The following is a 22,767-nucleotide window of genomic DNA, read 5'->3' on the forward strand; positions in this document are numbered from 1 at the left end:
TACTGTCAATCTTGGGGTTGTGCGTTGCGTCTGTGCGCGCGTCCGTAAACACACGGGCGCTGCACTATGTGTGTGTGTGTGTGCCCGCAATAAAGTGCACACACCTAGTGAAGGAACTTTTTTTTTGTGGGTCGTTGAGGAGGGAGTATGATGGGATGTGAGGGTGCGGTGGGGGGAGGGTGGCAGGTGGTATAAAAACCGCACACCGCCCTGTCGAAAAAACGTCGCCGGAAGTCGGATCCGAGAGACTCCGGCACCACACACGCGCGCGCGTTACGACGGTTCAAACTGAAATGAAAATGTTCACCGTGCTCGGGTGGAAAAAGTGAAGCTATTTCAAAATACACACACACACACACGCACACACAGCATAGCACCTTGGGGGAGCCGTAAGGGTACCAAACAAATCCGTACTGTGTTGCTCGCTCGCTCGCACCCGGCGGCGCATAGTGCATTTTACGGGATAACGATGGGTGTTGTGTGAGCGAACAGCGCATTCTCTCACGCACACAACCTTCATCACAACCGGCCCATCATTGGGGGGGTGCCGTACGATGCACGCAAAAATTTGAGCATCGAAGCGCGCTCGTCCCGATCAGCTGTTGCTATAGTTACCGTCGCAGTACTAGACATTGCACGCACACAAACCCACCCGTCAAACCCCATGTCTGCAGTAGCAACAAACCGGTCGGAGAGAGCGAGACAACACGACGTCTACCGTGGGAATTGTTTTACCTGTGTGTATGTGTGCGTGTGTAAATATCACTTCATCTCAGTCAAACACGCGCCCCGCAGAGTCAAGTGTAAACAAATCGCTTGTTGCGACAGTGACGGAACGTTGATAAAACAAAAACCACGAAGAAACAGCGATGAGTGTGCGTGTAACGCGGGTTGCGACAATTCGATCTTAACCGGCAGCGATAATGACGGACATTTTCCCTTTTGCTACCTTTTGTTTTTTGGCACGAAAAGCAGCGGAACGGCATTCCAACAGTGCTTCGGGGTACCGCAAACGGACGCACAAACAAACACCGTTAGGGCGTCTGTGCGAACACATGCGCGCGTGCGGTGGTATGCGTTGCATTTTCTACCAAATGCGTTAGAGAGAACGTCCGCGGTGGTACGCTCGCTATCTCTCTCTCTCCTATTATGCTCTCACTTTCGATTGAGAAAACAAAACTCTGTAAACACACAACCAATTCCGTCGTGTCATTGTGTGCGTGTGTCTAGTTAAGGGGGTTGATATGAGAGAGAGAGAGAGCGAAAGAAGAGAGAGGGTGAGTTTTGGGGCCATGTAATCACGGGCGATACCACTTATCACACAGCTCCCTCCCCCTACATAACGACGCCATGGGTGCAACGTGTACCGCGCATCGTGCATAAACGGCGCACACGCACACACACACCAGTGCCGCGAATCGACCTGAATTCAACCTCGCACGATGCGGCTTCCCGTTTAGCGCGTTTGTTTTGCGGCTGTTCTCGCACAAAATTCCAGCGGCCCCGGAACAGAGACGCGCTTCTGTGCAAAGTACGTCGTTTTTTTTTTGCCAGCTCCAATCTGGCTTCGACGCACACACTCTCTCTCTCCTTTAGTGGCATAGGGCGTTCGTAAGCGCGTTTGGCGTTTGGGGGGGGTACCTACAGCCTACGTTCAATAATAATAAATGAAAATAATAACAACAAACGAACCACAATGCAATCGGGGGTAAAAGAACGCCCCACCAATACACCAGCAAAGTAATGCAAAAGTGTCGATTATGAATCCAGTTGGCAATGGTTGCTTCGATCGAACGTCTGATATTACAAAAGCTTCCCCAATTACACAACTGCTGTAAAACATCTGCTACCCCGTATTCAAAGTGCTAGACCGCTTCCTTAGCGGATGTACACTCTCCCCCCCCCCCCCCCCCACACCGATTTCTATCACTCATTTCCACTGGGAAATCGCCTCTTATCCATCCTCCGAAAAAAGCGGAAATCGATCGTTTTCTCTCAGCCGCACGAAACCACATTCGGACACCAACTTTACCCACCAGCAAAAAAAACCAATAGCAACCAATGTGTGGGGTACCGGTTCATTAATGCCACAGCATACACACCAACTGTGTGTACGTGCCCGTGTTCGGATGCACACACTGACACACAAGTCCGTACCTTGACAGGTGAAAATGTGCGCTTTAAGTGGTCCGTAACCGGCAAGAAGGGTTTGCACGCGCGTAGGTGTAAATAATTGCTGCTGCTCCTGCTGGACACACCCCATGGGAGAAACGGCACACAAGGAAAATGAAAAGATCTTTCCGGTCGCTTCTTCAATCCAATCCATTTGCTAGATGTGTATGTGCCAATAACGAGAGAAGAAAGCAAAAAGGAACCGTATTGTGCTTTGTCGGGGGAAAATATCATAATCCCACGCACACACACAAATGCTTGCACATTGTGCAAAACGTCATGGCATGCGAGGGGTGTATTGATGCTGTCAAAACACGGTAAACAACAAACATGCCTGCGAGCTGTCATCAACGCATAAACACACCAGCGTTTGATACAGCGGTTTGATAATTTTCATCCCTTGGTTGAAGCGAGGTTTTGTGTAGATTTGGTTTGTTTTTGGTTGGTTAGGCTTTTGCAGATGACTATCAGATGCATCTGCCGATGAACCTGCAAAGTATCACTGAGTTTTTTTTTTCGTTTCATGCACTCGTAAACTATTTTACTCCTGATAAGTGTTGTGTTGTCTTTTTAGGTCGTTCCCAAACTCCCATCCTTCAACTGCTATATACTCTCGACAACCAAGACCTATCAACTAAGAACAGGAGTCAAGAACTTGGGAAGGCGGCAGTAGTCAAGTGGGCGGCCTCTTAGGACCCCGAAAATTGTCTCGTATAAGGGACCCAGTGTTCGGAGCTTCACTTTAGTAGCTTTGTAGCAGGGAATCATCGAAAGAAAGCAACCCCCCGGTCACACGATGTACATTAACAGGGCGTCGGTGCCTTGTCTCAATTTCAATTTCAAACTCTTGTCAGCAACATGTCTTCACAAGACCTCAATTTTAATTTTGATGGTGATAAACCCTGATATTCATTCGGCTAAGAGGCCTCCACACAGCTCGATCCACCGCTAGCTTCAACCACCAAATCGATTCCGTAGTTAGTTGTGCTTGAGAGGATCCTGGGCTTCCTTAGAGGACTTCCTCGCATCTTCTCGGTTCAACTATGCTTATATTGCTCTAAGTTAGATCCTGGAGTACTGTTCAGCTGTCTGATCGTCCGTTGCGAGGGCCCATATCGATCGCATCGCACGAGTACAGTCAGTTGTTCACCAAGTTCGCAAATTCTTTGGTGAGATATTCACAATAATGCCTGGATACGAGACTAGGAGTCGGCTATATGGTTTGCAGTCAGTGGAGGACCTTTTCTTAGCATTTCTTTTGGGAAATAAACCAATAAACAAATTAGATGCCGTAATCTCATTTAAAATTCAATCAAAGAAGGTAAAATTTGAATATTTATGAACCATTAGCGAATTCCACCCGAACGAGTAAGATTGGAAAAACTGCACCCGTGAGTTGAAAACAAGAGTCTTAAAAACTGCTACCATAGTCACAATAAAATCGAAAGCTAGACGCAGCAAAACACACGACACAAGCCGATCTAAATACGTACCAAGCGTGTTGAGGATCACAGCATCGTTCGGGGAAGGGGATTAATCTGCGATAAAAACGATGGTAGGATGGTGTCAAAAAATGTGTCCTCCATTGCGTGATACACACACACCAACCCGGTTTTTTAGAGCGTTTAGACCTCCACTCCACGAGTAGAGCGGAAAGAATTTCAATGTCACGAAAAGCATTAGCACACAACACACCCAAAAGCCAAGCATTGACACGCGCGCTTATCAAACCATTGCTGAAGTTTTCCCCATCCCCCTTCGAATCAGGCCCAATTTTATCACACGATCAACACTACAGAGCAGTGATGCTGTTAATAGCGTCTCGTTTTCTTAGCATTTTCGATTCGGTTGCTTTTCTTCATGCTTGCAATTTAACCTCTCAACACCGTACGTGTTTCCGGTGTTTTCGGTGTAACGAAAGTCGCGCACAGTGCACTGCACAGACAGTAAGCCGTCCTAAACCGATTTTTCTCGAACGCGAACGTGCTAATCGGTCTCCACCATTACGAGCGTGCGTCCCTCTGCCGATACTACTGGCTCCGCGTGCTTCATTTGAATTGTTCTAATTTATTTCCTGTGACAAATCGCGAACCCACTCAAACATTATGGGCGTCGGTGTCCTACACCGCTGCGGGTTGATTTTGTTTATGTTTCTGGGAGGATGTGCTTCATTGCCCAACATCGGATGAGGTTAGTTTTTGAAGATTTTTTTTTGTTTTTGTTGTTGCTTCTTCTATCATCTCATCATCATCGTTGGGGCAAATGTGGTGGGCCATGCTTAAAGCAGCAATAATGCGAAATGCAAAAAGTTGTTGATAAAAGACTCAACAAGAGGCACAGGATCAGGATTTATTTACGCCCGATTTCAAGGTTGCACATAAATTAAACAAAATAGAAAACACTTAGAAGTATTTTTAGAAGTATAGACACACACACACACACCCAGGAAAAAAAACATGAAACAAATATAGGAAAAGCAATTAATGAAGCGTTCAAAAGCGCTGTTGACAGCGCTTGGTAGGGCTAATTTTGCTGTATGTTAAATTAAATTTTAACAAAAATAATGTTTGGAAACTGTTTGTGTAAATTTTACAATTACATAACAAAATCATAAGGACAAACAGTTACCAGAAGCGATAAAGTTGCAAAGCTCTTAACGCTCTCAACTCCAATAAAAAACTTTCCCATGTCTAGAGGGAATCTTTCATCTGTTTCACTCCCCATACTGGCTAGCCATATCGTACATTGTCGCGTCGGTAAATTTTCGCATCAGTTCATGCTATCCCAACCCATGCCTCGTCCAGAAAACAAAAACCCTTCCTAAAGGGACGCCGGGGGTCTGATCTGCGGTGTCTGCTAGCAAAAAAACGCAACCACGCGTGAGTCCAAACCGGGACGGCGCTGGGTGGTGGTGTTGTACACTAGAATTCGGACAAAAGTTGAATGCGCTCGGGCCAAAAACCCCGGCTGCGTTTAATTTAATTAATCCACACCCTAGCACCACCGTGCGGAAGAAGCGCGCGCTGGGTAGAAACCAAATTTTGGGCGTCGTTAAACATCGTCGCCTTTCGTGCGTATCTGTCCCTGTCCCCTGCCCGGTGTCCCTAGACGGCAGCACCATGGTTTTAACCCGAGAGCTGGCAAACACGCGCCCCAGAATTGGTGATGAGACGTGCGAAGAAAAATGATAAGCATTAGACATTGTGGCCACCGGTGCAAATGTTGCGAATGCCACGGCGGAACCGAGACAGAGAGAGACGCCCAATTAACGATAGTTTAGAAAAGTTTAGAGACAAACGGGATTGATTGTGTAATAGTTTTCTGATTATAAAATTTTACAGAACGAATCAAAGACTAAACAGTGATTTGTAAAAAAGGAAATTAAACGAACCAAAATGAATAGTTTAAATAACAGTTTAAGAAGTTCATAAATATTTTGTACGAAACGAAAAGAAAAAGCACCAAATTATTCCATCAAAAAGACACGTTGAGGACTATAAATATGTAGAATAAACAGTTTTACAAGACAAATTCGTTAATATATTTTAGAAGAGATAGTGTTTCATAAAGAAACAATTTAAAAAAACAGCTAAAAAGAAGAAATGAATCTAACGTAAAAAGACTAAAAAACTTATATATAAGTGAAATCTTTAACAAAATATTCCATACAAAATAAAAACTGAAAAGCATAAAGAAAGTGAACAAGCAAATAGAAATAAACGTTGAAAAATATACAAAACAACCGCCTTCTAGGAGGAAGAATCTCTCAAAACATATCTTAAACAAAACAGCAAAACGAATCAAAATGAAAACGTTTTTACAGCTGAAAAAATATAGAAACAAGAAGAAAACACAATAAAATAAAACATTACACCACCATAAAGAACACAAAAACTCAACTTTTATCGAAAAGATCAATGCCTGAAAATAAATGTTTAAATAAACAAATATATTAAACAAAATTAAAGCTAAAAAGAACAAAGCATTCATCCAAAAAATAAGCAAAACAAAAATTCACTAGCAGAAAAAAATTCTACTACAAAAATTAGAGGAAAAACAAAATTAAAAGGCTTGTAAATGTCGAAAAATTTCATTAAAATAAAATTTAAAAAAATACAAACATATATAAAAAATTCTTCAATTCATACAGAACGGCTAGGGAGAATAGCCAAAAACACTTTTTAATTAGAATAAATTTTCTGAAGTAAACAAAATGAAAATCAATCAAAAAGAAAGACAAATCAATAAAAGAAGCAAACAATGAGCACTAAAATGTAAAACAAAAGTAGCAAACGAAGAAGAACCTTCTTAAAGCGGGACAAAATCTCTAAATACCTTCGAAACATGAGCAACATACATGTACGGAAAACCGAAACAACAAAGCACCCAACAAACCAAACGAGTGACAAAACAAGGTGACAAAAGAAGCAACCACAACAGGACGGAAAAGCAACGCGAACGCATTTTTCTTCCTTTTTACGCTTCTCGCTTTATTTCGGCTTATGCTTTCCGTCTAATGCCGTATTTGTTTTACGGTGGGCGATCGCGAGTTTGGTGTGTTTTGGTTTTCTACCAAACATTTGGCGTTATACCTTTTCCGTTGTTGTTTCTGCTCTGTTTTATTTTCTTGTGTGCTTCTTTTTACTTCTGCTAGCATCTCTAGACCGGCTAAGAAACGATTGCTTCTTTGTTTTCGCGTGTTCACTTTCTGTTGTTGTATTTATATATTTGTTCTCAATACTTATAAATAGCACACCGCTAATTCCATCGACGCTTCGCTATCGTAACCGTAGCGTACGGCGTTGGTGTCTTACCCTCTCACGCTCTGTCTCTCTCTCTCTCTATCTCTCGCTGTGTGTGTTTGTGTACAACACCGTACTTAAGCCAGAGGTCTGATCTACTGCTCTTTCGTTTTCCGTTGCCTTACCCGCCCAAAGCGGTACGGATTTTCTTCCCAGGTCGCACACACGCCAGGTCGATCTTTCGCTATCTGCGCGTTGTAGCCGAAGCGGCTGTATGCGGCCCCAAAACGCATTGTGCCTTGTGGTTTAATCGCTCATGACACAACAGCGTCCCACCCCGTCCGTTTAGAATCGCTCCTCGCTTCTCCTTATCTTCGAAACTCATCCCCCACCCTTGGGGTAAGATCGTCGTCCTTGGCTGTGTGCCGACGCGGCTTTACAGTTTTTTTTTTGCCTGGTGACGCTTACCCGGTGGGATGCGTCGAAAGCAAGGAAAATCAACCAAAAGAAGCGTGTCCCCGAATGTGTATGCCGTGTGGCAGAGTCGCCAACCACGCAAGTGAGGTCGTCGACGTGTACGGTTTTTGGGTACGTTCGACACTGCGTCGTCGCATTTTTTCGAACAGTTCGGGGCCCGGTCAAGTAAGATGTCAAGCATTTTTCTTCCCCTTTTTCTTTCTGGTTGTTGGCAAATGAGTGGTACCTCCCCCCCCCCCCTCCCCTTCCTTCTCCTTCTCTCTTTCATCCTCGTCTTGCTTCGCCTTCTTTTTCAACAGAATAGCGCCCCACGTCTGATAGGGAAATACCTTGGTAGGTGATCCGGATGAAAGTGAAACGACAGACAAAAATTTTCGTCGACAAGAACGCTCATTTTATTGCTCGATTTTAAACCTAATAAATAACCGAATGCATGCATTTTTATATTCTAGATGGCGTTTAACAAAAAACTTGTATTTTTTCTCTTTTTCGGTGCTCTTCCTTTTGTGGGTGTTAAATGTTTTATTGCCGGCGTGGCAAATTCTAGCGGCATTTTTTTTTTTGTATTCAACAGAAAAGCGACAAGATCGTACCGGATTGGATAGGTTACAGAGACAGTTGTCGCAAGATGAATTAGACTTTCGTTTAAAAAAGATTGCCTTAAAAGAGGATAAAAGTAAAATATTTTCCTCGCTGATATAATTGCCATTAAAAGACAAGGCTTCTCCATTACCTTTGTCTGTCTGTAGTGCGAGCTTTGTTTCGCTCATCACACCTTTGTGTACTACCGATTACATATGGCGATCACCATAACATGATCACGAGAATACAACGCTAAAATGATGGCGTCTTTTCGCCATCGATCGAGCTTCTCTCGGGTGGTGTGCATTCGACAAAGTAGTCGCAGCACCGTACACGTACACGTACATTCCTTCGCAAACAGCATCACCGGTTACATGAGTGTAAGTATTCAACAGTATAAGAGAGAACGAGAGAGAGAGAGAGAGAGAGAGAGATACCCAAGCGAACGGGGTTATTTATTCACCACTTGTTGCTGTTGGTGTTGGTAGCTTCGGACGATCTAGGTAACGCTCGCTTGGGGAAAGAAAAGGGGTGGTTTGGGTTCGTTCCGTTTGATAACATCACGTTGTTTACCCGTTTCCGCTACCACCATCGCACACCTCCTTTCTGCCGGGGGTTGCTCGAATCGCCACTTTTCATCAGCGACCAAGCGCTATCGCGTCCGAAATCGACCAAACGAACCGGTGATCGGACACTAGCGCCTATCAACGGGTTTGAACGTTTTCGCTGTTGGAGGCGCAACCGTTTTAAAAATAATCCCCATCACTCCGTTCCGTTGCTTTCTCGGTACAGAGGGGGTTTTTTGTTGTGCCCGAGTGACGCTAAAGAGATGATGAAGGGTTGAGACGATGGTGGATAAAGTTGAGAAAATTTTAGTTTGATTCACAAAAGTCAAATGAGCACAAATGAGTTGCCTATTTCCTCCTTTTTTCCTGTTTTCCAACATCTTAGTCACTTTAATAAGTTTTACTTTTCTGTCTTGCCCGCTCCGGAAGACAAATGTCAAACTCATCAAATACAGCTTAGGAAGAAACACATAAGAAGACTGACCCTAAAACTTGGACGACGCAAACGAAAAATCCTTCTACCACTGACAAATGTGACTTAAAATTGAAAAGTGTCCTGTATGAGACGACCTACCCAAAACCAAGCCAACCATCATGATTGACATCTCGGACGGACGACGGATTCGGTAACCGATGGAAGGACAGACACAGCGCAACACAGACAGGAGAGAAGTAGAAAAAAACCCCGCAAAACACCCATCAATCGACAGTGCCGTACAGGACACACAGGCACACACACACACACACTCTGTCAGGTGCTCTGTGGGAGTGGATAAAATTTCGCTGCTCGCTTTACTACCGAACGGCAAGACCACAGGACAGGCACGACCGTCGATGATTAGGTGGTCCACGGTGGCCTACATTTTTCTGTAAAGATACATGTTTCGTGCCACTTGGGGTTTGCTCCGCTTCTGCTTGGCAGAACGGGCTCGTCCGACCAGCGGTGAACCGGAGGTAAAATGCATTTCTTGAGCAATTAACTTCGTCCGCTAACGAAGTGTGACTTGCGACTTGATTGCATCGTCGGTTTCGAACCGCCGCGATGCTTCTGGCCACACGATGATGCAGGGTTATGTTTCATTTGCTTTTTCAATGCTCTTTTAGAGCATTTATTTTGTGGCCTTTTTTGTTGTTGCATAATATTTTAGCAACAGAATTATAAAACAATTTTGAAATGAAATAATTTCACCACAAAAGCTCCATGAAGCTCCCGGAAATTGACTCGTCTACTTACAATGTAATGCGTCCGACCACAAACCTCTACTACACTGTTTTTGTTTGTCTGTTTGCACCGGTCTATCAGCGACAGGAAAAAAAAAAAGAAGAACAAGGTTAGGATGGGGCTTGTGACGGAAATAAGCAACCGTTGTTTATCGGTCAGTTACATCATATGCTTCACCTAACATTTCCCTATGCAGATCCGCCCCCCCCCCCTCCTCCCCCTCACAATAATCCCACCATGGGTGAAAGATTCATTTTCAAACTAAACAAAAACCGTCTACGAATCGCTTTATGGTGATCATTTCGTAAACGATCGTCCACCACCAGGCGCCTCCATCGAGGTTTGTAAGTGATGAAACGAAAAAAAAAAACAATGCGATCATTTTATCACCAAATTTTAATACTCCTGGCAGCTGCTTCGCATGCAATCGCATGCAACGAAAACTAATCGGATTACAAGTGATCGTATATTAAAGGATTGTCAAAATACGCCGCTTCTTATACTGACAGTAATGCTATAAATTCGTTGTTCCTTCCGTTGGTTTCCCCTACTTTTCGATGGTGTACTACTGGGAGCGTTCTTGTCTGGGCACTGGGACCAATGGCCACCGAAAGTCTTTCCGTTGGCGTTGCTGTTGTCGTCATATTTACCTCCTCGCTAGCAGACCTTGCGTTCCTGCCACTGTTCGGCGCCGTGTGGGAGACCAGACCAGACGAAGCGTAATCCACCATCACCACCATCACCACCACCACCACTGTCTTTAGTCGTAAATTATTGTCTCCGCTTCTGTTGCTAAGTAAGACAAGTCTCGCGACACAAGACACAAGAAATGCAACCGCGATGCATCCAATGCACACTTTGAGCTCAACCGAGACAAAACAAAAAAAAATGGACGGAAAATGCACATGTTTTCAAGCGAATGGCCGACGATTTTAACTTCTCTCACATATGCAAAAGAAAATGTTCAACTTTTTATGACACTTGCACCACCACCGACACCCGTCCAGCATCCAGTGCAACCTGCATAAAGAAAACTGCACAGGAAATGGAAACTCGTAAACTAAAACCCGTCCAACATGCGATGCAATTCAGGGTGCTTCGAAGTGTGTTCTGGACATTGGGTTGTAAAATGCGTGTTTTTGGCAAGCGAAATGAGTACTCTCCATTCCCAATTTACAAGTGAAAAAGCAAGCGCATAACCCCTTTTTCTCGGCCGATCAGTGTGCAACGCGTGACAGCGACCTGTTTGCCATTCCCACATGGCGATGATCGTGGCCCGTTGTCTGTGGCCTTCGGAGCAAATCTTTGCCACCACACCGGTCCGGTCGGATGCACAGTAGTAGTAGTAGTAGTAGTAGTTGCCATAATGTTCGACGCCGTGTGAGCCGCGATTTTACGATTTTGTTCTTTGCGGTGGTTTTAAGACAGTTCATGGTTTTGCTTTTTCACTGCTTTTTGCATGCACGTTTCACACGGGTGAGAGTTTGAACGCGTGTGGGTAGCAAATTATAAGGCTAATATGGTACATAACCTTGTTTTTGGAGAAGATGATATGAGGAGAACAATAAGAAGCAGGTATTTGTAATATTTTATACAAGAAATTAAATTAAAATTGGCAATTCAAATGACGGCAAAATTATGAAAAATTCAAATAGAATTGCATAAAAACCCTCCAAAAATTATTTGAAATTGCAAAATAAATCTCGAAAAAGGATAAAATACATTAAATATTAATTAATCCAGCACCAACGAAGAAATGCTTTGAGAAATGTGTATAAAATCAGCTGAAGTAAAGCTAAAAATATGGTACTGAGCCGTAATACTTAAATTAAAAATAAGAAAAATATACGATCGATATCTTAATTAAGCTTGTTATTTGAGTTGCTGAAAAATACGAAGTAAATATTTTAGGCGTTTGATAAAAGAAATTAGGTTGAACAAATTCAAACAAACAAGTGCCAAAACAGGTGGAATAAACCACAAAAATATTGTTTTAAATTGCAAAATAAATCACAAAAAGGGTCCACAATGAAATAAATTGAACGAAACAAGTATAAATGAATAAATTTAGAGCAAAAATAAATCCAAATAATGAAAACATTGAGCAAAATTCAAAGCTAAAACGGATAGTAGAGTGACAACGGTGTCGATCTTCACAGGGCAGTAGTTCAAGTCCTATCCGAACCATTTCCAAGACAAGTCGTCGTCGACAAGACAAGAAAAAGTAAATTACGATTATTTGTAAATTAATACAAAAAATATGATCACCAAATTACCTTCAGCTAAGATCACCTATCAACGACACAAAATTCAACCAAAACTATCCAAACAACTAGAACAATAAAATGATTACACACATGTTCCCCACCTATCTCCTATCTAATGTATTAAGCAAACACACACGCACAAAAAAAAAAATGAAACAATCCACAAACAGAACATGTACACACTTATTACGAAATCCGCACCGCATGGGGCGCTATTTTCGTGTGCGGCAAATATCTTCGGCTTGCGCTGTTTAATTTTCCAGCCAACCCCCGGGGGCCTCATAAAATTGCGTCCATCACGCCCGGAACGGTCCGACGCACAAACATACTAATGCAGTGCAGATTTTTGAGAAATAAAATCCCATAACAAAAACACGTAAACACACACACACACACACATATGTCCGCTCGGAATTACCATAAACAACTGCGATTCCTTTAACGTTGGGGTTGGTTGGTTGCAATGCGTGATCATAAAGTATATTTAACCCAAATCGGCGTCAGAAAGGAAGACACATTCGCGTCACCGTAATTGCACGATGAGATGAGTTGGCCGTCAAGGCAAAAGCAGGCAACAGCCGCAACGTATCGGCGAACTACTGCCGCGGCCCATAAACGGAAGCGACCGACGGTGGAGAAAAGAAGGCATGCACCACCAAGATGATGATGATTTAGGAGCACAAGCAGCGCAAAACCGCGATCGCAAGGAAAGGATGGGATGCGAGGAAAACTAAAAATCTGCAACCACCGTGTTTAAAAACGAGTCGTCGTCCAGCCGTTGTCGTCGTAAACAATTTGCGCATCGCATCGGAAAGTGCAATGCAGTGCCTCCGGTTTTTTGTGGGGATTGTGCTTTAGCTTTTTCTTTGTTGAATTGGTTACATTTGTTCTGGTTTCTTTCCTTGCTGCCGCATGTCGACCACGCTACGAGGCGTGGTGGTAAGATCCTCACTTCTTACTCTGATCGATCGTTGAAAGGATGGGATACCTGATGCCTGTGCTAAATCCGTTGTTGCTGAGCGATTAAATGTTCGACCACAGTACGATGTTGTGGATGCGAATGATGTCGGGGGGTTTAGAGGGTTTATGAGGGGGGATTGTTTGATCGAACCACCCACGGCGCCAATGACTAGATCATGCTCTAATCGTCTGCCAGTACGCGGAAACACCATTTTGGGTGGGTTTTATGGGGAAACCAAGTAATAAGGAAGTTCGTACTGAGATCGTCAGATTGTTTATGATCAGCATCGAATTGGTGGAATGTAATGATAATAATTTTGCTGTATATTTTAATGGAGATAAAAATATTATCGATGTGATGATTTATACATCCTTATTAGTACAAAGTACAGAAATTGTTTGATCGCAGACCTTCTGTGAAGACTTCACATTAAACCTCATCTTCTTCTTCTTCTTCTTGGCCTGCTCAGGGTTGAGCGCGTCGCGTAGACATGGCCAGCGACATGGACGTAGACATGGACAACGAGCTCGCTGTGCTCCTCTACGCCTCGTGCCGAACGGGTCGCTGACGAGCGTCCTTCGTCAGCATAGTCCAGGACTCGTACCCGTAGAGAACTACCGGACGTATCAAAATCCGGCATATCGTACATTTCGTATGTTGTTGAAGGCTTCTGGATTAAACCTCATCTAACATTTATTTTTTTGTATCCTATAACAACTTTAAGCTATTCTACCTTAAGAACTCTGACCTTTGGGCATTACGCTAGCTCCAGATCTGTAGCGGAAGTCGTTTGGTCGAAGACCTTCAGTGAAGAATTAACATTGAATCTAAGCTAACATTTATTTTTTCTATGCTATTCTACCTTAAGAACTATGACTTTTGGACAATCCGCTAGCTGAGCTGAGGCGATAACGGCGCCATGCTCAAACGACTGATTATCGAATCTCATCTGGACTGCTCCACCTTGACTGACTGTTCCCAACTACGTGGTACCAAAAAACCTCGCAAGCCGCTTGGAGTCTATGATGACTTTTTTTATATGTATTTAGACGTTTCGCGTTTAAATCTCGCGTCAAAACTAGCCAGCGTTAAAAGCATTAGATTTCTATCGAGCAAAACACACAAAAATTGATACGAACAGATGTTCGAACGATTGTTTGTTTTGATTAGTTTCGAGCTTCTTTAGGAAGGTCAGCTTATGTGGCTATTATGTGGCGAATTATGAAAAAAAAGTTATAGTGATATACACTTTGATATACATTTTGCACAATTATTTAGCTTTATGTAGATACGCATTAAAGGTTAAATCCATTAGTTCTTCTAAAAAAGTTCCATTTTTATGATGCATTTAACAACCATATATCAAATGTCAAACGCTTTAACCTGAGTTTAACCTGTTTTGGTTTAACTGCTTATCGATTGCTCGATCGATCGACCATAGAGAAGCTGGCGAAAAAATACAGACTTTCAGGCTTAATACCTAGTCCTTCCACGCAACCAAGGTGGACTCTATCTTCACTTTCCCGCCATTACCACAACAGCGTTGCTGGTGAATCGGTACGTTGCAGAACAGGGTTGCCTGAACATCGGGGCTCAGCACATAGATTGTGCTGGGAATCCCCCGAATATAGGCTCCATTGCCACAACGTATCCGTGCCTTCGGGCGGTAATCCAGCAGCTCGCATACCATCCGGTAACTACAGTCTCAACCAAAAGTTTACGGCAAATGGTGGTCGACAAACTTCCAGACTCCAAAGTGGCTATGGAGTCACCTTCCACGGATTGGCGATGGATTTGGAAAAACGTCACCAGCTACAGACTTTCATCCGACCAACGCTCGATACTGTACCTGCCGGTGGGTGCACCACAAGATGCCACACGGACTGCTGCTTGACAGGATGAATCGGTCTCCTTCAGCCTGTTCATTCTGCTCCCAGCCAGAGCGGCCAGACTTTGGAGCGCAAGTTTGCAACTGTGCTCTAGGGTGTCTAGTGCTTGGAGCATACTGATGCAGGCTCTGGATGCCATTGTTCCAAACCACAACATCAACTTCCCTTCCCTCCTCTTACCTATCTTAAGTCACATTAGCATAAGTAAGAGGATTCCTATCCTACGTTTTTTTTGCAAACTACATCATTCACATGGTTGGAAACAGCAATGCTGTGATTGATGAAACTATTCTTAAATGTTCTTTGTAAAACCTGTACGTCTTCCCTACATATACCCCACTTTTCTTTTGTAAACTAGTTTTTAAGTTGTTTTAAATAAACAATGTTTTTAAAAAAAATCACAGATCCCATTGGTGGCAGACATGATCTTAAAGGTTGTTAAGTAAAGAAGAAGGAGCTCTAAAACCCTTCCTTGACTATTCGTTTACCAGTAGCATTATTGTCAGCCTACAAACAGCCTCTCTAGACTGGATTATATGCAGACTACGATCAATTAGAATAGGATATCAAACGGAAATATATCAGCAGTCCTAGCGAGGAGTAACGTTTCAACGCCAAACTACGACGTAAGTATTCCTCTATAAAATAAAACAACAGAAGCATTTCTTGGCGTTTTTTTTTCTCTCTCTCTATACTTTCGCTGCTGTTAGTAACGCTACATTAAATAGGAAAGCAACCGGATCGTCCTAACTGACACCAAAAATGCCAAACATGTCGATGTCGCCACGGTGTGTTATGTTTCGATGGAGGATGTATGTGGTATACTGTGAAAAAAACTCAAACACACACACACAAAACAACCCACTCGGCGTGTAGAAAAGATAGAGCGACACTAAAGATACGGCCTCACTCTCCCCCCCCCCCCCCCCCAAAAAAAGGTCGTTGGAAAGCAATCTTGCAAAGCAAAGGAGAAGAATATAGACAACAAACGGTTGGTACACATTATCGCCCACGGGGCGCAACCAACCGGCCAGCAGCTAGCGTTTGTATGTCAGCAGCCTACACCCTCACCCTCGAAAAAAAAAAGCACGTGCACGGGTGGGAGCGAGTTTCGAACGATTTGTGGTTAATGATTTCGGAACTCTCTTCAGGCCACCACAAACCGCGGATCGCTTGTATTTACAGGCACACAGGGACAGGGTGGAAGCATTTAAACGCACCCGCACCAATTGGGAAGGAGAGCACACATTAATCATGGGATGAAAAATGACAACACCACAGCCGAGAACATGCTCCAAGGGGGTTTGTGGAGATGACGATCCCCGGTGCTGGGCTGATGAGATGGGTTTCGCTCTTTTTTTTTTTGTTTTGTGCACTAGAAATTATGTGATGTATCGCAGGCCTCGGGCCAGGGTTAATTAGGAACGAAAATATTATTTATTTTAGCTGCCCCATCGATTAAATTGAATGGTTTTAATCATTCGCTCAAACCAAAAACATACAGTGGCAACTAGCTTCCCATGACGTCACCAGTTGTCGTCTGCAGACTGAATGCCAGACGCTCAATAAACATCCTTCCCATGTGGAAACGCTGCAACTGCATGCTTACACGTGTGTTTTCGCCGTTCGGGTTGTGCATTTTGGTTTTTGATTCAAAAATGATAATAAACAAGCATTCCACCTTCACCGGTTCAAGCATCAAACAGGTTTGCGCGTCCCGGCAGCAGTGCGCCCTAACCTACGCAGTCGAAAGAATTTCCATCAGGGACGGGGGGTTTTCCGCCGTGCAATTTGCCGACTTTTCCTCCAGTCTGTACGTGTGTGCATTCAGCCAACTCGGTGTAGAAGGTTATGTTTTATTTTTGTTCCTGCCAGCAGTAAATAAACAATCACCCAGACGAAGAGCGTCCGGACGCTGTGGAGGATGAAGTTTGACAGGAACAGGGGGGAAAACCCACGCAACAGAAGCGCCAGTTGAAGCAGACAAACATTTGCAAGTGTCGTGCAGACGACGATCACACACAGATGACAAATAATTAACTCACCAAGAACGATCTGCTCGCCTGAACGACGATGATGGTACACGGAATCGGTGCAACCCGCTAATGAAGAGACCTGTCCCCAGCGGACAGGGACAGAATGCAACCCATGGGAGGAGAATTGTGCAGACGATTTTCTTTTTGGCCACGAAACCCTTGCGCTTCAGAGGCTAATGGAATTATAATTCACCCGCACTGGAAGTGCATCTTGTGTCGTGGATCGCAACGGAACGACCAACACCCGAAACAGGCGTCTCGTGTCAGCGCGATCGTAAATTTCTGCACACAAAACGACTTGCCACGGGGTGGGAGGGGGGGGGGGGAGAAAAAACCCACCGCGTGGTGAAGGAAGATTTGTGCCACAAATCCACAAACCAAACACAACAACCGGAGCTTGAAGCTTGGTTCGCCGGACAGATCTTTTTTTTTTAATAATTCCACACCTTCACACACGATCGCGATGCTGAAGTACACAGTAGCAGAGCATTTTCCACCCGCGAACAAGGATGACGCATCGCAGGAAAAGGCGCCAAGAGGACCAGTGAAACAAAGCGTAAATTCGCTACTAATTTTAGCTGGGAGCGGGCATCGGATGACCGTAACGCTTGGGGGCGATGGTGAGATGGAAGCGCATTATAGTCTGACAAATGGTCAGCAGACGGTGCTGTGTATGACGTGTTCAAGTGGTTGCATTTCTTTGGGGTTTTTACTGTACGCTGGCATAAGCATAACTTTGCGTCTGTTGACATTGGTGCATTCGATTACAAAACTAATCTATCAATGAAGAACACAATCGTAGCGTAGAAGCGTTCTTCTTGCAATCGAGGATGATTGAACTATGACATCTAGAGAAAACTTTTGAGAAATATTTTATTGTGTTTAGACTGATGTTCCTAATGTATTCCGGTTAATCTGGAAGACTGGAATAATGAAATCGTACTCCAAACAGTAACAGGGATGCAAGTGCACGTATCATATGGAAGAAGTTGCACAGGCCGATGCTATGGATGGACAAACCAGCGACAGGGAGAAGAAGGACACGAACGAGACTTCAACATTCGACACAATCAGGAACCTTCGAAATGGAAAACGATCAAGACCCCCGCTACCATCCGGACCACGAGCATGGAAACGGCTGACATACCCCGGGGTAAGGTACACTCACACGATAAGACCCTCGCTATGAACACGACTTTGGCTTTGGATGACGGAACTTACGCAACGGAACAACCGAGCACACCCGGGATATGGTGCCCTTTCACAGCTCGGAGAAGGAAATGTCTCCCAGCAAAGAGGAAAGGAGTATTTTACTTTTAAGTTTATTGTAAGCAATACGGCCTTGCCGTCCTTTATGAATAAAAAAAATAATGAAGAGATATACAAAATTCGAATAACAGTGGAGCTGATTCCTGAAGTTTAAAACAAAATGGAACCAGTTCCAGGAAGAAGTTGCACCATTTGGAATCGTCTGGAATCACCTGGAATCATCCTTTTTTGTCAAAAATGCTTGAAAGGAAATCAAAACTGCTCATCGATTTGATGAAGAAAGTTATGATCCGACGGTTGCGGACGAATAAGCGCCTCCAGACAACTCGTCACTGGATTGGATATCGGCTTAGATGGACTGTCTGATGGTAGAGGCGACCGATCTTTACACGGCAGGACCGGGGTTCAAAATCATATTCGCATAGTAGTGAGGACTCTTGAAGAAACAGTATCTAACTACGTGATATCGATGCGTCTATCAAGTCATTCAATGGTCGGCATGACCTAGTAGGTCTTCAAACCAAGAAGAAGATATTGGATATCAACATATCTAGATCTAGAGCATTGGGGCGACTCGATGGTGAAGGCGACAGCGCCGAATCAAATCTCATCCTTACAGTCCCCTTGTAGTGAAGACTAACTATCTACCTACGTGACACCGGCAAATCTACTAAGCTATTCGATAGTTGACGTGATTTTAAAGGTCGTTAAGCCAAGAAGAGGAAGGTCTAGACCATTACTGATTAACTTATATACTGACGTGTTGAAGCAGAATAAAGTTGAAGCAGATAAAAAGAATTCTTGAACATCTACAGACTTAATCCACTCAGAAATATAAACGATCAACATGCAAATACAAAAATGTATACAAAGGAATAAAACTCTTCAGCGTCCTTCTAACGAAAGCAATCAAAATTGACGTAATCAATGTGCCAAAACTCCCCTTAGCATACGCCGAACAATAAAATCAAAACACGAACCTCCCCAACCTACGTTTCTTTTTCATTGCGCCACTGATGATATCACCAATGTGCACCATCTTCCGTCTAATATCTTATTAGGTCACACGGGTAATTGCAAACACATTCTCGGTAAAAGTGGACGTTTACGATAGAGTTTAATTATCACAACCGTTGGACGGCGAAAGATCACGGATCGAAACAACACATCTGTCGATGATTAAAAGATGAAATAAAATGCACTTGATGAGCGTGAACATTTACGAAGCGTGAGTTGCAGTATTTTGCGTCAGCAATCGTCTGTTTAGCATGAAAAACAATTCGCCTGTCGAAAATGCGTTCGGGCGATTATTTTTTTCAAGAGGAGTTTCCTCTTTTATGCCGCTTTTCATCACGATTAACGGTGGCATCGACTTTAAAGCAACGATAATGATCGCCTTGTGACCATGTGGCCAAGATTCCCGGGGACACAAACCTCGATAGTGAGCTCGAGGTGACGATGATGATGACGATAGTCCCGTAGTTAAATCGTGTGCATCTAGCCATTTTCCATCCGAAAAGATCCCGGGGATCAGACACACACACACAAAAACGGTTCTATTCCCCGTTGCAAGCGATTATCGTACGCCCGTGTGTTGCGGACGATAAATTTTCCAACGCCCTGAACCCAGTTGACGAAAATCAACCCGGGGAAGAAACGGGAACAAAAACCAAAAAAAGCCGTCGCATAAATCGACTCCTTTGAAGAGGCGAACCCAATCGACTGCTGCATCGTTTATGCTGTTTCGTGGTGCGAGGTTCAACATGAAACGAAAAAAGAGGATTACCCGGTCGATTCACACCTTCGGGGTGAATTTTCCACCGTACTCAGGGAATGTTTTTCCTCTAATTAATACACACATGAGGATGAGTTGATCAGAAAAAAAAATCACAACGCCCGTACGATCACGATCGCGTTGAAAGAAGCCTCATTGGGTCATTACTATTTCGAGCAATTCCGCACACCCAAACGGACTCCACCCCTAATGGGGGTTTGGAAAGGAATCGGAAAGTGTTGGGGTGGGCGAAAGCGGGAGCCATGTTTTATGATGTTTTATTTTTCGCCATCGTAAATCTTCGTCCTCTGCGCGCATCATGTCCACGGCGGCACTCGTTGCGACCGACTTGCAGCGCCGTGCCGTGACGCTGCTAAGGCTGATGCTGAGTGGGCAAATTAAGGCATGCGTATGGGCATGTTTCTCATGTTTATTATTCTTCCTAGTTGATGTGGATTACTCATCCGACGAGCATGGACGGCTTTTAAGAAGAGGAGGATTGCTTAAATTTTAAGATGATTGGATGGTGGTTGAGGTGACGTTGGAATATTATTTTATCAGAAGCGTAAATGTAGGATAGTTATGGTTTACTTTAATAATTTAATGTCAGGCTCGGCATATCGGCAAGAAGGAGATAGGGTATCGGCAAGAAGGAGATAGGGATGATTTGGTAATAGAAGCGACAGCGGCATCGATTTTCACACGACAGGACCGGGAATCAAATTCTTTTCTGAGGACTGACTATCGAACTACGTGGTATCAGCAAGTCTAGTAAGCGGATCGAACGAATGGCCGGCGTGACCTAGTAGGTCATTAAGCCAAGAAGAAGAAACTATCGTTATCATGAACTCCCCAAAACACTTTCTTTTCTTCTCAGACCAATCAAACGCTTTTTAAACACTTCTTCAAGGTCTTTCAGCTTTTCCTACGTAACTTGATCCTATTTACTGCCTCGAGTCAATTAAAATATCCCCCTTCGGATGCATTATCCTTTGTTTTGACGATCATAAACGGTCACTTAGCACTGACAGTTGTTTTTCAATCCTTCACGCTTGTGAGTGGGTGTGCATTTACCTTAATGACAACGTTAAACAACACACGCTGCACGTTTGCAGTCAACTGCAGCACACGAAAACCAAACAAAACAAGACTACGTAAGAAGATACATTAATCGAAAAAATATATATCGCTCACCAGACAAACGTCTCTTGTTGCTGTGTCCATTACATCCACCGCTGCGTACATCAAGCAACTCTGCGTGGAATGTTTTGACAGACCGCGGTTGATACTGCGGTTTGCGACTTGCAGCCGGACGGCTTTTTCTCGCACTGTCAAGCGGCATCATTACACGCGCAATCCAATAAATAAAATTGTCCGGAGAATTGTGTGTGCTTTAAATATAATATTCTTCAGCAAAGATGATTTTTCCACCGGCAATCTGGGCGTAGGCAGCCGTCGGGCACACTTGTACACGCGGAATGATTTGTGCATCTGTGGCACGGTGACAAACAGTCACCTAAATCATTATCCCTGATCCGTCCCGTGATAGGTTTTTGGGCAACATGCTAATTGTAATCCTGGCCACCGTCAGAGCACGCCGCTCGTGGAAACAAAATGTAACACACGCCACCTACCTGCAGCTGATTTATGGGCGAAATTTTCGTGCTCGTGATCTGGAAACTGTGGAATAGAAGAAAAACAAGCGAATATTAGGGTTAAAAATATCGGAAAGAAAAACTAAGCATCTGTCGCGGTTTGTACGTCTGCTTGAGAAAACAAGCCAACAACTAGGAACCATACCCAAAACTGACAGATAATAAAAGACGGAAATGTGTTGTAATCCATCATGCCAGTCCCGCCGGAAGGTGAATCAGCTCTTGTTGGGAGGTCTTCAGATGCTTGTGTAACGCAACTCCTAATGCACCTGGACACAGTCCAAGAGCAACGTGGAATGAATCACTTCAGCCCCCAACATTACACCACAAACAGGTAAAGAAAACCGAGGCCAGCAGCCGTCTCTCGTCACGCGCCGATTGCCCCCTCAAGGTAAATGCTTTCCCGGATGTGGAGAGGTAGGAAGTATGATACCACACACACATACACACAAGAGGGAAGGGGCTATATTTTCGGGACCAAAACACGCCAAACCGAACAAAGTTGTCAAGGAACACTTGTCAAGCGATGGACGAAAACTTAAGCATTGGGTTTTCTTTACGCTTTTTTGGTTGATGTGAGTAATCGCGCTAGAAGAAGTTGGTCGAATTACCGAGTGCTATCCTCACCCTGCTGCTGAGTTCTTGAGGAGAGGGTTCTAGTCGGCAGGGAAAGAATACCAACGCAACGCAGCCTGACACAGTAGTGGGGCACCAAAACGATCCGGTAAGTCGAGTATAGCAAGCTGTCACCATGGTAACGCAACAGAGGATCTCGTAGAAGATCGTCCAATTTCTGAACGTTAAAGCGAACCCTTGGATGCATCGATCGTAATAGATTGTTGCAAGCTGCTCATCGCTATGGCGTCGGAATAGACATCCAAGGGTTTGCAATGGGGTACGACCAGGATAGGACAGCATCGCTAGCGCTCCTCCACTCAACCCGTCCCATACTAGCGGATAATTATAGCAGACAAACGTGGACGTGAACTCGACGCATTCGATACGATGGACTGACTTCCTAGACTTCCTAGAACGCTACCATTTGCTGCCCGTGCAACCGATTCGATCTGGTGCTCTCTGTGGTGCCATCTTTTAACCCTCGTTTCGCAGCATTCCTGCGATGATGTGATTGTTGGCGTCCTTGTTTTTTGGGCG

At 44.1% G+C, this 22,767-nt stretch overlaps 1 protein-coding gene across 1 annotated transcript in view; it reads right to left on the reverse strand.

Annotated features, from left to right (window-relative positions):
• LOC126559737 (zinc finger FYVE domain-containing protein 1-like) overlaps positions 1-22,767 on the reverse strand; it is a 281,299-nt gene that overhangs the window by 215,059 nt on the left and 43,473 nt on the right. The gene's annotated exons all lie outside the window — the stretch shown is intronic.

The sequence above is a fragment of the Anopheles maculipalpis genome, chromosome 2RL (genome assembly GCF_943734695.1).
Source record: "Anopheles maculipalpis chromosome 2RL, idAnoMacuDA_375_x, whole genome shotgun sequence".
Classification (NCBI taxonomy): domain Eukaryota; kingdom Metazoa; phylum Arthropoda; class Insecta; order Diptera; family Culicidae; genus Anopheles; species Anopheles maculipalpis.